This window comes from Trachypithecus francoisi, unplaced genomic scaffold (assembly GCF_009764315.1).
Source record: "Trachypithecus francoisi isolate TF-2019V2 unplaced genomic scaffold, Tfra_2.0 Lachesis_group15, whole genome shotgun sequence".
NCBI lineage: Eukaryota > Metazoa > Chordata > Mammalia > Primates > Cercopithecidae > Trachypithecus > Trachypithecus francoisi.
The window spans coordinates 559722-570214 of NW_022681460.1; the positions used below are offsets into that span (position 1 = coordinate 559722).

Consider the following 10493-nt stretch of genomic DNA (forward strand, 5'->3'; position numbering starts at 1 on the left):
AAACAGTGATGAAACCAGCCAGTCACTGGAAATGCCCTGATTTCTTCCTTTTCCCTCACATTGAGCCAAGTGTGCTGGGTGCCTGGAAGGCTTCTCGCCATGTGTGTCTGCAGTCCCTTGTGCCATCCTCGGGCCCTGTGGCCTGTGCTCCTCCTCCAGCCCCCATTTCCCCGATGGCCCTTGCTGCCTGCATGGCTGATTTTATTCGTGCCATTGCTGCAGGTGCTGTGGGCAATGTCACAGCATGGAAGCCCAGTGGGTAAGCCCCTCAGGTCTGTAGAAACAGCCCTTGGCTTGCAAGCTGTTTGTTTTTCTGAAGGAGGAAATTGAAGGGTGAAATCAATCTAAGAATCTGATTTATCTCATTATTGCCAACTTTATTAGATGTTAGATAAAAAACAGTTAATTTCAACCTTTTCTACCTGGCACGTTATCTGAACTAAAAAGAAAGAGAAGCAGCAGCCCTTCAACAAGAGGTTTATCTTTATTTCTTTATGACTTCCTAAAAAGCTTCTTTTATCTGTGGAAGCTGGAGTAAGAATAAACCCCATAAGACACATTGTGAGAGACTGAGGTGATTTCTGTTGGCAGCACCCACACCCAGCACCGGGGCCCTTCAGGCCTCACCCTGACCAGGAGACAACCTGAGAACCCAGGGCCGTGCGTCCACGTGTGACCGTGGACATCAGGAAACCACCGGCTCTTCACTGATTACAGCTTTGCGTTTCCCCGGGGGGGCCACTGAGCTTTAATCCCGTTTTCAATAAAACCAGATACAGTAGTCCAGGAAGGTAATGCAGGTCATATGTTTCCCCACTGGCTCTCTCTACAATTTCACTGCCTTCTGATCCCATCTTACATGAGACAATTTAATACCAAGAGTGAAAGGGGCCCTGGGGGTGTTTCTAGGTGTCCACTCAGTCCTCTGCCCCTTTGTGAGCATCAGGTTTATACGTTTTTATGAAATGGTGTGAGACAGGCTCTCCCTTGACCCAGTCCCTGTAGCTATAAAAATATGGACAATGCAGATATTTCTGTTAAATTAAGATACCAATTTGTCTATTAAATCAATTGCTTCCAGCCACAGCCCTTACTATTCAAATCAAGACCAAAAAAAATCTGGAGTGTGAGGAGGCGACTGAACGTGTGTCTTCCAGAAGCTCCTCTGGGGACGAGAGGTGGGCAGGAAGCAGCGTGTGTTTGTGAAGGAGAAACGCGAATTTCATGTGAAAGAACGTTTTCTAACTTGGGGTTGGAGTTGGCTATCAGGAAGCTGTTCTGAGATGGTGGTGTCGGTGTTGGGATGGAGTTGGCTGTGGGAAGCTGGTTCTGAGACGGTGGTGTTGGTGCTGGAGGTGCCACCCCTCAGGAGGCTCTCTGGGTTCTAAGGTGGCAGCGCCAATTTATAGTTCTAGAATTTTATTTCTATCTGAAGGGGTTTAACAGAGAGTCAGATGCTCTTTTTTTCCTCAGAAATCCTCCTTTCCCTTTGCTCCTTTACAATATTCTGGGGTTTTGTACATTTCCTGGCAACAATTTGACCCTTCCGTCTCAAAGCTGGTTTAAAAGAGGGTTCTTGGCAGGAAGTGAGACCAAGCCATCAGCTTTTCATAAAAGTTCTCCCAGTACATAATCAGCTGACTCTCAAACTAAGTATTTCTGCATTTATATAACAAAATTGCTTTCCTGTTATGTTTAGATACTGGAAGACTTTTTTCTTTTATGAAAAAGCAGCAGGCACTCATTGGGCCATGAGGTTTGCCAGGGTGCTGTGGGTAAGTGTCCAAAGACAGAAATCAGACGGTCACAGACAACACAGCTTCTGTCCAACCCAGTTACCCTCCAGCAGCAGGTCTCATTCTCCATGGTCCCAGACCCCTCTATGCTTAAAAGTTACTGCGGATTGCAGGTTTACCAGATAAATTTTAAAATATGTGTTTATTAATTCATTTCAAAATAACAGTACACCACCTACATGTTAATGTTGTTTTTGCAAAAAGCCTCTATATTTTCCAAAAAAAAAAAATTAGAAAAGCAGCATTTTTTTTACACTTTTGCAAATCTGCATAATATCTGAATCTCGTGAAAGAGCGCCGGGCCACATGCACACTCCTGCAGTCAGCCCACAGCAGTGTGTTGTTTTGCTGTTGAAGTCAAAAAGAAAAGTCAGGGAGGTGCTTGTTAGTGGCCTTTTCGGGGAACTGTGGACTCTTCCCTGATACCACATCAAAACTCCACAAGTGGTCATCCTCTAAAGACCACAGTGTAGAATCTGAAGCCAGTCCGTGACAGCGCGCGTGCTGCTGTATTGCAACCCATTGGTCTGTCCTGCACTTGGAATGAATCTTTTTCCTGTGAACATCATGCTTGGGTCACGTGGAAGATACTAGTTCAGTGAGTTATGGAAATCTTCCAAATGCAGACACAGTTCAGTAGACAGTATTTCCAAAATCACGTGTGCAGCGTACAGGGCCTCGTGTGTTGCAGACTGGTTGTGTCCACGAGCGTGCTGTCCGTGCTGGATGCCAGGGCCCAAAGATGAGTCCACCTGGGCCTGCCCACCAGAAGCTCATTCTTGAGCACGGCAGACAGGAAGACGGGGCGACCCATGTGGGTGAGATGACAGCACGGAGTCAGGTAACTGGAACAAAGAAGAGGGTGGCACACGCTGTGAGCCGGGTGGGCAGGACCCGCGCGTGCGTGTTGGCCAGGCTGGTGAGCAGCGTGTGCTGGGTGGAGGGTCTTGGAAGAGCAAAAGCAGGAGAGACGTGAGAACAGAGTCTTGGGTTAGACTGTGGAGACCCTGGATGCCTGGGAGGATCTGGACTTGTTGATGCATTTTTCAGGGACTTTCTATGAGAGATGGTTTTAGAAAGATCACTCTGGCAACACGAAGCAGATGAAAGGAACCAAGCTGCAAAGGAGGAAGCCAGGAAGTCAGTGCGCCACACTGGTTCTCTCATTCATTACCGAACTTGCACCAGGGCTTATGATGTGCCAGGCGCTGAGTCTGGATGCTGGGAAGCTGTTCTGTGGACACCTGCCCTTGAGGACCTCTGTCCAGTGCACAGCAGATGAACCCACACAGGAGGACACCTGCCCTTGAGGACCTGAGTCCAGTGTGCGGAAGGCAGAGATAAACCCACACAGGAGGGCGCGCAGGAGGAGGCTGAGGCAGGAGAATGGCATGAACCCGGGAGGCAGAGCTTGCAGTGAGCCGAGATCAGGCCACTGCACTCCAGCCTGGGCAACAGAGCGAGACTTCGTCTCAAAAACAAAAAAAAGGAGGGTCGGTGCATCCACGACCTGACCCTTTAATCCCATTGCTGTTTTCTGCCTTCCTTCTCAGTAAGCTGTTTAGCACCGTTGGTCTATCAAGATGGTTAGAAAAAGAAATTAAGAGCCTGGAAAATCCACAAACCAGTCAGCCAGCCCCTGATGCGCGGAGACGCCTTCCCTTCCTGTGTTTCTGGCGCAGGTGCAGACCTTTCCCCAGCCTGGAGGGCGCTGCCTGTGTCAGAAGCAGAGGTTTCGGAGGCGGCTGCAGCCTCAGAATAGGCTGGTCAGCCACTGCGCTGCTGTCGGTAAAACTCAGCCTGGGACCTGAGGCCAAATGCAAGCTCAGGCCACAACTACCAAGGAAACCTGCCCAAGTGGGCCGGACAGAAGGGAGCGCCGGAGACCTCTGGCTTTCAGATCGTTAGATCGTTTTTTACAACAGGGAAAGGAAGATAAGCCCCGCCCCTGGTGACACCCTGGCCCTCCCTTGCTGCTGCCTTCTGTCCCTGTGTGCAGCTGAACTCAGCTCTTATTTAAATCATTTTTAGAAATTAATACTGGTGAACTGACAGGTTTCTTTTTTAATACGAAGTTTAATAACTGCTTAAAACAAGCCAATAAAGAAGAATGAGAAGATGTTTTTAAAATCAAAAATTTGGCCAGGCTCAGCGTCTCACACCTATAATCCCAGCACTTTGGGACGCTGAGGCGGGGGGATCACTTGAGGCCAGGAGTTTGAGACCAGCCTGGCCAACACGGCAAAACCCAGTCTCTACTAAAAATACAAAAATTAGCCGGGCATGGTGGTGGGTGCCTGTAATCCCAGCTACTTGGGAGGCTGAGGCAGGAGAATCGATTGAACTCAAGAGGCGGATGGAGGCTGCAGTGAGCCGAGATCAGTCCACTGTACTCCAGCCTAGGTGACAAAGTGAGACTCTGTCTCTAAAAAATAACAAATAAATAAAATCAAGAATTTACTAAGCATAACGTAGTTTAATGTTATCCATGTCCCTTTGAGACATGTTACAAAAGCATGTCTGATGGGAGCTCGAGAGCCATGAGTCCCTCATCCTGTTTTCAGTGAATTTTTTCTCCACACCCCTCCCCAGCCCAGGAGCACAAACGGGCCTGGCCTTGACCTAAAGTCTCTCTGTTTTTTTTTTCCTACTGCACTCAGGCCCCCAGTGGCTGCTCTTCTCTTCCTCTTTTGCCTACTAGCTGGAACAGGAATTTAAATCCAGGAAGCCTGCCCCCTGCGCAGGACACAGGTGGATATGCAGAGATGGTCCAGGTGGAGCAGCCTTGGCTGAATGTCTGCAGCTGTGCCAGCTGCCCAGGCATGTGAGGAGGGCGGCCGGGCTGCCTCACAACCTCCGGCCGGTCATCAGTGGGCTGGATGGGTGCAGTGGCGGTGTGAGGACACAGGTCAGTGGAGGCCGTAATCCACAACCCCTGAGCAACCTTTCACACAGCTCCCAGCACTCCCGCGTACCAGACGGCTCTGCCCCACCCAGAGCAGGACCTGTGTCCTGAGAAGCCGCCCGGCAGCCGTGGCTTCTCCCAGAGGCCTCTGACCCAAGCCGCCGGTTCTGTGGTTGCATGGCTGCTATGGTGGCATTCTTAAGGCCTGAGGAAATATGCACTGAAATGCACGCAGGCCCTGGGCAGGGGGAGCCCAGGACAGCGCTTCAGCTCCTGCGTATTCCTGGACGAGTTCACCCCCCGTGGTTCCCAGCTGCTCCAGGTCAGCATTCTCTTGTGCCCAGCTGGCTTAGAGTTAACCTAGAAAACACCGTTGAGGAACTAAGTCTTCCACTAAGGAAGGGTATACATTCCAAAGCCAATGAAGGGGTGATCGATGAGAAGGCTGTCCCCTCCAGTGTGGCTGCCTCCCAGAAATCACACATTCCGGACCATGGAGGTGTCAGGCGCAGACCTCACCTCCACCAGCAGGTTGCCCTCTTCAGACGCCAGCTCAGGCTAGAGGGCAGGCAGCGACAATGCACCTGGCCCCCAAGCACTTAGACCTACCGGCTCAGGTCTGTTCTGCCCTGCTTGGCACAGATTCCCCAAGGGCAGGGTTCTGTCCTGTGCACGGCCGAGTCTCCACTGCCTTGTGGAGCTTCTGGCACGTTCTTACTCATTTGAAAAGCTATTGAATGAAGGAGCCTATGAGGTGTGTGGATTCACCTTCACCTTGGAAGGAGCAGGAGCTGTGGGTCACCACGGAGGGACATTCTAAGACTGTCCTTGCCTGGAAGCACAGAACAGCTCAGTGGGCAGCGTCCCCAGGCACGCAGGGACCCCCCCGAGCCCAATCCAGCCCAGATGCTCCCAAACATCTGGAAACACGGTGGTCCCAGCTGCTCCGTGTTTCAACAGGAAGGACAGAGGCTCATGAGAGCCAGGGGCATGGGGGAAGCTGGGGCAGGCAATCCACAGGGGATGTGTCAGCGCCTCAGGGAGGCGCTCCTCAGGGAGACGTGGTTCTGTTTTTCTTTTCATGTGGTTTCATGGAAAATACCTTCTTGAAAACTATCAGCAAAAGTCAAAGAACTTTTTACTGGAAAGAAAATAAATGCACCAACTTATCTGCCTGCATATCAGACGTGATCCCATCAAATGAGGAGGGCCGCAACACACAGAAACCCCCCATAAAGAATGTCTACCTTCCGTAAGTGAATAAAGTCACAAAACGTGTTACCTGATGATTGCCATTTTCATTTTAACGTCATCCTTGTTCATTTGTCTACACAAGTTTTATTCTGTTCACTTAACCTGAAGTTTACTTTTAAAAACAAAATCCATGAACGCATCGCACATGCTAAGCAGTTACACTCCTAGATGCCCAGGAGCTTGTTCAGGCATCTATTCACTCATTCCCCTTTTTGGAGCAATTACTGTGCCCAGTGTCGGGGCAACAAAGGCACGAGACAGTTCTCATCTTCAAGTTGCTCCCAGGCTGGCTCTGCTACCTTAGAGCTACGAACAGAGATCTTCCTGAACTCGCCTTTTGGCCTCAGGATGATGTGGTATAGAAACAATTCATTAGCAAACAGTCACCTAGAAATTTAGAGCTGTAACATTTGTTAAGGAACAGGCAGAAAAAGAGCACACATTGATGCTTTGAAACAAAATAAAAACTCATTGCATTATGTTTGGGCTTAAGGTGTGAATTACGTGCAAGGACATCTGCTCCGTCCGAATTTCTTGAGTATCTGATGAAGGCCGGACACTTTGTTCACTCCACATCTAAATTCATGGTAGTGTTTGACTTCATTGTTACTGAAAATACTGGAAAGAAATGACAAACTATCAGATAAAAGTGTTCTCAGTTCTGAGCAGCAAAGAGACTGTTAAATAATTAACATTTAGAACATTGATGGAAAATATTTGGTGTTTTCTCCCTTTTCCAAGTTAATCTAAAACAAGCCACAGTAAATGCCCCAAAACGTGTTTCCTGTACCCTCCATGGAAGAGAAGCTGCAACTTTAGCAGGCCCTCAGGGCTTCCTGCCACACTAGCCCCCTGCCTGCAGCATCCATTTCAGGGGTGGGGAGAGAACCATGACGTCCATCCACATTGTTGTCCAAATGTCCAGCGTGAGTGCAACTGGGGTGGGGGTAATAGGCTGTCAGCAGAAATACACAGAGAGAGGCTCTAAGAGAAAATGACATTGATTTAGGAAATAGGACATCGCAATGAAAATACACCTGCCCTAGTAGATGATGTGCACGTTCAGGGAAGTCAGAGAAGACAAAGGTTTTTAAGTGAGGAGGAACACAGGACTGTTTTGAGATAAGTATCCTTGGCTACAAAGATGAATAACGAGGGAGATTCCAGTTCAGTGCCGGATAGGCACTTGCTGGACAGATGTAGAAGTGCTTTTTGCGTAAGGTTGCAACAGCGTTTGTGCAAGGTGATGATTTTTTCAGTCTTTTGCAATTGTTTTGCACAGAGGACCACAGAATTCCTCGGTTCCTTCCTAAGCGAGTGAGCGTGTGGTGGGTGCCTGGTGGGGGTGGCGAGGCCTTCGGTTCCTGGATCTCTTTCCCACACCGCAAAGGGCCCTGTATGTTTGAGGCGGGAAGCCCTGCCCCTTCAGGCGTATCCGGCAGCACTGGTATTCATTCATTCATTCATTCATTCATTCATTTCGTTCCTTCGTTTGAGGCGGTGCATGACCACCCTCCCTTTAGGGTCTGTCCCAGCTCTATTTGTTGGAGCATTTTTTTTTTTTTAATATGGAACGCTTCACGAATTTGCATGTCATCCTTGCAGAGGGGCCATGCTAATCTTCTCTGTATCGTTCCAATGTTAGTATATGCGCTGCCCAAGCGAGCACGGCAGAGCATTTGTTAACAGAAGCGACTCCATTTTGATTTTGATTGTTACAGCTTCCACATTTTCCTCTTTGATCAAGGTCTCTCTCCAAAAGTATCACCGATCAATCCCGCTGCAGTGAGGTCTGACGTCCCCTGGTACCTGGGTTGCTGGTCTGGTCCCACACTGGGGGTCATGATGGGTGGGTAGGGATCATTATCAAAACGCTTTAGCCACATTTGAGCAACAAGGGAGGTTTGAAGGGAGTGGCTGTCAGGCTAAGTCTACCTAAAGTCTAGTATCAAGTTCAATTTTGTCTTTTTCCATAGTCTTCTGTTATCATCTCAAAGTGCTGGGTGAGCATTATTCTGTTAGGAGTTGCACGTCTACAGAAATTTAACAAGTAACAAATACAAAGTTTTAAAAGGGGAAATTCAAAGTAAAATTATTAGTAATGTGACTATCCTAGTCTGCATAATGGTTTTGAGCCACGAACCTCGGCTTAAAGGCAGCCAACTGGATAAATCAATTGGCCATGATCACGTCAAGTGAAATAGGTGGGCATTAAGAGGGGTAAAAGTCTTATTATGATACAGAGTTCTGTTCTAACATCGGAAAAAGCCGTCTACAGCATGGAACCATCCAGTTCTCGGCCTGGTTTGCAGTTTGAACGTCTCTGGCTATGGCAGTGGGTGTTTTGGTAAGCTGGATGTTCCTCAAACATCAGACATGAGACTTGTTCCTTAAAATTTATATAGTTTCAGCTGAAAGGGCTTCAGGAAGAGAGCAGTATTCAATTTTAGTAACTCTATGCAAGAAAGTTGGATTGGAGGAATTAGGATAATTCAAGTCTAGTCTATAGGTAGATAACCAGAGCTTGAAAACAATGCACAGAGCTGCAATCTAATAAGAGGTGTGTTATAGCTTTTCTTCAGAAACATTTTATCCCTACATTTGTCACACAGGAATCTGAGATTTAAAAACTTCTGGGGGTTAGGAAGCCAAACCACAGCAGACTTTAGATTTTACTTATAGTCTTAAAGTTCCTGGGCCTGCCAGGAAGTGACCATTTTTATCTACTCACTGTACATCTGGGAACCCTTGAAACCAGGCATTCTGTGTACATTCACCAGTCAAAGTCTGAATAAGAAACAATTTTTAAATTATATTCTGTTGTAAAGAAAGAGCCGATTTTTATTGAACTTAGCCAATAACTTTATTGCCATAAAAATACTCATGAATGATTTTCAAATTTTGGAGAAATCAAGAAGGAAGAAAAAAAACAAATGCTTCCATCACGAAAGTATTCTTTACCAAATTGCTGTAAATTATAGACAGTTTAAGAGAGAAAATGTCCTTACAGCTGGAAAGCAAAACAGTTAAGAACTAATAATGTTTTAAATAAAAATAACAAAAACGTTATCAATTATTTAATCTCAGGTGATTAATCTTTGTTCTGCTTGACCTTATGAGAAGTTTCATGAGCCCACCAGTTTCTTCATTAGAGTTTTTAAAAAAATTGTACTTATTCCATTGATCTTAAAGTTTTAAGAAATGTATATGTAAGAGCACCTGTTGAAATCTTTTCCATGAGTCTGACTGCAGATGCTTTTAGGGGAGAATGTAAAATAATAACTGTAGATGACACTTAGAATAGCCATGGTTAAAACTCTGATGGAATTTTATTATAATCAGCAAGTAACAAGGAAATAGAGTTATTTTTATAGCACATGACATAATATCCAGAATTAGGGCTGATGACATATTAGAGTTCTATGAATTTATATAATTTTTGAAGCATTCATATCCATAACATACATAAATGTAACTGAATGATCTAGTATCACTTATCATTTCACAATGCTTTCCGTATAATTTATCGAATAAGCTTTATTATTTAATATCTCTACACGATGAGAGAGAACATTCTGTGAGGCTCTCCAGGGGCCCAACTAGAAAATTTCAAAGTTAATTATAGGCCAAAAAGACTGAATTTAGAATTTCAATCCTGGGGAAGCCTGCCAAGGATATAAAAAGGTTCAAAACACTTGACCAAAACAGAATGCCAGGTCACAGTGAACTAACTTCATTTAACCAGAATACAGTCATTTAATCAGAGTAATAATCAAAAGACTTCACAAGCAATACAGAAAAGTACATGGATTTTAAAACCTTAACCCTTTTCAAGCTGTTTTCTTAAGTAATCAAAAACCTAATGAAGACAGCACAGGAAACTGTCTTGGTAAAAGGTAAATTCTTTGGGCTTTTTAGTTACCAAGAAGGTAAAGAAACCCTCCTGCAGTGTGGTTGCTCGTCCTTCTGGGAAGCCCATCTAAGTATCTTGGAAATTGAATCTGATGAAAGGTACTTGAATTTAACTAAACACAGGAAAAAAATGTGTGTCCGAACTTATGAGTGTGTCCCATATTGTAAGAAAACCAGCACCTTCAGCAAGTGAGAGTGCACAGCTCTTCGTGACAGCGTGTGAGATTTCCTGGTTACACGGAACAATTCAGACTCATCAAGGAAAGCCAAGAGTACAGAATCAAGTGATACTGGGGGAAAGCATTGCTTTTCTAGGTCTCCAAGGTAAACATTTCTGCTTCAGGCCCTCACAACAGAATTAGAGCTGGAGAAAAACATTACAGGAGCTGATGAAGCTGGAGAGAGTTGTCATCCCAGGCCTCCTCGCAGGGAGGGAAGGAAGAGCAGAGGGTGCTGATGCCTGGCCAGCAAGTCACGTGCAGCGAGACCCAGCAGAAGAGCCTCTGAGAGGTGAACCTGAGAGGCTTCAAGAGGAAAACGCTGCCTTGAGAAATGAAACTACTGTTCTGAATGAAAAAAGCAGATCTAATCTGAAACTAGGGACACTCAATGGAGACTGTAACACA

At 46.2% G+C, this 10493-nt stretch overlaps 1 non-coding gene across 1 annotated transcript; it reads right to left on the reverse strand.

Annotated features, from left to right (window-relative positions):
- Window positions 1-7517: 7517 nt before the first annotated feature.
- LOC117098232 lies at window positions 7518-7624 on the reverse strand. Its single transcript, XR_004443273.1, has one exon. It is a non-coding gene; the product is annotated as a U6 spliceosomal RNA (small nuclear RNA).
- Window positions 7625-10493: the final 2869 nt, after the last annotated feature.